Consider the following 4,412-nt stretch of genomic DNA (forward strand, 5'->3'; position numbering starts at 1 on the left):
GTACATGTCCCTGCCTCCGTACCCTGCAACAACCCCCCCCCCCCCCCCCCTTCCCCACCCAGCCCAACCACCCACACAAAGTGTTCAAGAATTCCCCTTGAGAGACAGACACAGATAATTGGTCACAGATTTTTGTTGGCAGCATACAAAGGGACCTCCTATTCACCCCTGTGCAGCTGTCCCATTCACATTCTCCCATCCCTGCTCCCTACGACCAGCGTCCCACCACCACCACCACCACCACCACCACCACCACCACCACCCCCACCACCACCACCACCACCACCGCTTTCCCCTGCAGGCCCTCCTTGCCACCCAGCAGGGCTGCCCCCATCCCAAACACAGCCCCTTTCACTGGCACAATAGAGCCATCGGGACACATCCCTCTCGTGACCCTGACCCAAACTCCCTTCCTACCCCCCGAGGCTCTATTGTCTTCAATGGGACACTTGAAGCTGTTATTAGATCCCTTTGATATGGGTAGCACTACCAATTAGGGATCCATTTGCCTTGAGAATTGCACCTGTAGGATGTATAGGAACTCAATCCGTTGTCAGTGCTATCAGCACCCATCTATGATGGCCAACAGCAGTCCCACATAGATATGGTGTTATCTGGCTGCTGTTCGTAACATGTCACTGTAGAGAGTAATAAGTGAGAGAGATAGGTTCAGATAGGGTTGAGTTCCATGCAATTCAAATCTTCAATAGAATGTGGCCCTCATACACTGTTAATGTTAATCAAGGCAACATGGGACAAGGAATATCTATTTATTTATTTCAGCATGATTTGCTCTCGCTGTTTGCCATTCAGGGGTTTGTTAGTCAAATAACAAATCAGCCATGAAATGCATGGATAAACATTTCATAATTTGTTTTCAGGTAGGGTTACGGTACTTTTATTTTTCACTTCTTGTTCTGAAATTTCTGCTTGTGATTATTTTTTGTATGCCATTTTCCAGTTACAAATTGATGCACCTCCACAGTAGCTTCCTTAGAATGATCAGAAATCATCTAGAATGGCGATATCACATTTTGGAAAACCACAGACTCAAGATCTCTGGCCACAGGAAACAGAAGTACGTAGAGCAACACATTTCAGTGAGGTCCTGTACTTTCTCGCTGCTCTACCTCATTTAATGCATCACATGTGTGCCGAGATGGTGTGTCTTACCAGACGAAGGAATAGACTAAAACAGAGACAAGATAATAAGAAAAAAAAGTAAGAGAGAGAGGAGAAGGAATTTTACAACAGTGGGGAGATAAAGAAATTAAAACGGAAGAAAATAAAGTGTAGAGAGAGAGAGAGAGAAAGACTCGGGTTTTAGGGGAAAAGAGGGAGAGAGTGATTACAATTCCAGTCACAACTTCCATCCATAGCTGTGTGCAGTGATCCTAGATTTCTTGAACAGCCAAGCTCAGCTGTCCCGAGAGACTCCTAAGAAGCCAGAGGTCAACCAGCCCTTTCCTGACGCACCATATGTTAAAGGAATTCTGCACTGCATTGTGGGATACGACGCCACCATCCCCCACAACTTGGTTTCCAAATTACTAACACATACATCCTAAAACCTTCCCTGCCGTTTCTGCTGTGGAGAAGTTTCCACCATCAGGACTTCATGTTTTTAGAGTGATATGAAAAGGGTGGATTCTCCCTACAAAGATATGCTATGGTTTAATCACAGAAAATTGTAAAACTTTCCATAATAATCTTACATGCTGACTAGACCTGGCACGCGCGTGTGTCTGCGTGTAACACTGGGCGCATGTTGCTTTTATCCATCCACACCAAACTTGATCAGGACACGCGGGTTGAAATATCAAAACGAACTCTGAACCAACTATATTCATTTGGGGACATGTCGAAACACATGAAACATTCATGGATATTTAACTAGCTAGCTTTCTGTTGCTTGCTAATTTGTTCTGGGATATGAACATTTGGTTGTTATTTTACCTGAAATGCACAAGGTCCTTTTTTTCTGGATCTTTGTAGAATTTTGACCCCTTATGAGTCACACAAAATTGTGTGTTCTCTACCCCTATAATTAATCAACAGATAAAAAGAGAAACCTAATTTGTTTCTAGTAATCGCTCCTCCTTCAGTCTTCTTCTTCTACTGACTTTATATGGCGGTTGGCGAACAACTCTAACGTGCATTACCGCTTCCAGCTGGACTGGAGTGTGGACCTCAGTTCATCTTTCAATCACCCAGATAGGTATATGCTCCTAAAAACCAATGAGGAGATGGGAGATGCGGGACTTGCAACGTGTCACACGTCCAAAATAGAACCAAGTTCATGGATACAGCTGGATGTTGTGGGCATGTCGTTGTTCCTACACTTATTGAGCCACTTGTTGTTATAGCAACACCTGTTATACCAACTGTACTTGCTGTGTTTCTTCATCTATTTTCAATATTAAATGTCACAAGGCTTTGAACCTGTAAACAAAAAAAGTGCTTTACAACAAGGAAAATAACACAGATCGTACTGCAGCAGAAGTAAATGTATTAGTTGGACACTGGTCTGTGGAGTGGAAAGATTCCTTCCCATTGTAAACGTTTTATATTGCTACATGTCCTCTTCCCACTTTCCTGTTTTCAGAGAAACTCTCATTAGGAAGGCTAATTAAATGTTATTAGTAATCATACTAGAGGTCTTTGCCGGTTCGGGTGGACCCGATAGACCCGAGACCCGACCCGGGCCCGATCTGGTTTGGGTCTGAAATTCTAACTGTGGATCCGGTCGGGTCGTGTTGGATTGTCATCTGGTCTCATGTAACTACAGCTGATAGACCTAAGTGGATCCGAATGGACCCGACCACGGCTCTGCATAGCCTATAGCATATTTATTTTACGCTAATAAGGTGAATTTATTGATTTATAGAAGGCCTATCCAACATATAAAGACCTATTTGTTAACCTGAACAACAACTTTTTTTGTCACTCGGTCCAATCGAGCCTGGTCTAGACCTAGACCTGTCAGAGAACGGGTCAGGTCTAGGTCGAATGCTTCTCGGGTCCATTCGTGTCCGGGTCTCCATTATTATTATTTTTAATGATCGGTCCATTTGGGTCTGGGTCTGATTGTCCTCGGGTCCGGGTCTAACTTTTTGGACCGGTGAAGACCTCTAAATCATACACACCCATTACAGGCCCTAACTATCTGCATGGTTCTGCCAGAAATTGAGTAAAGAGAGAATTAATGAACAGGAGTCTCTGAAACATTTAATAAAAAACAAATTATGACTCATCTCATTATAGATATAGTATTATTCCATTTCACAAATGTGATGTCAAAGCTTTTGTGTTGTTGAGGGAATTGTTGGAACTTTATATGATAATTTGAGGGAGAAAGTGAATAGAAAATAATTATGTGCATGTTCAATCATCTATTACAATACACAATTATCTAATTGCTGACAACGTGACTATCCATTTTTATAGTAACAAAACTCAACTAATTATTTTCTTCTTTCTCCTTCACCGTAACTTTTCCTTAGGAAAAGATGAGCTTCTGACTTTTGTGTTTGAACTGACTAATGAAAGTCAACCAAAATGTAGTTCAGCAAAAAACATTGCAGATACGTCAAATCTATTTTTTCAGATATTTTGCCATTCTTAGCTCAAACAAAAGAAACCTTTAAAATTCAGCGCAAACAACATCTGCAACAGACTGAATGCCCATCCGTCTATCTATGGTGTTGAGATGCTAGTCTTTGCTGTGGCTGTGGCTTACTACTTGGTGTGGGGCCGGGTGTGGGGGAGAGGGAGCTAGATCAGCGCCGGTTGTGGTTGATGGATGTCTGTCGACCAGCTTGTGGGAAGTGAACCAAAGGGAAATAAGCCTGAGGTGGAGGGAGGGACACGGGGAAGGTCCGGGACACGTGGTTCGGAACACGGGGCAGGAAATACCAACAAAGAGAGTCATCACGGCATATTAATATGGAAATCGTTTCACATTAAAATTGTTTCACATTAAAGCAGTGAAAACAGGGTTGTGATGAGGCAGACATAAGAAGAGATGGGTGGGTAAAGGCTAGCGGGTATGGGCGCACCAGGCGGACTGCAGTCACAGCCCAGGCCCAGTGGGACTATTAAGGCTGGACAGACTGAGGGTTACAGACAGACTGAGGGTCCAGACAGACTGAGGGTCCAGGCAGACTGAGGGTCCAGACAGACTGAGGGTCCAGACAGACTGAGGGTCCAGGCAGACTGAGGGTCCAGGCAGACTGAAGGTCCAGGCAGACTGAGGGTCCAGACAGACTGAGGGTCCAGGCAGACTGAGGGTCCAGGCAGACTGAGGGTCCAGACAGACTGAGGGTCCAGACAGACTGAGGGTCCAGACAGACTGAGGGTCCAGGCAGACTGAGGGTCCAGACAGACTGAGGGTCCAGGCAGACTGAGGGTCC

Source organism: Salvelinus fontinalis, chromosome 14, assembly GCF_029448725.1.
Source record: "Salvelinus fontinalis isolate EN_2023a chromosome 14, ASM2944872v1, whole genome shotgun sequence".
Lineage (NCBI taxonomy): Eukaryota > Metazoa > Chordata > Actinopteri > Salmoniformes > Salmonidae > Salvelinus > Salvelinus fontinalis.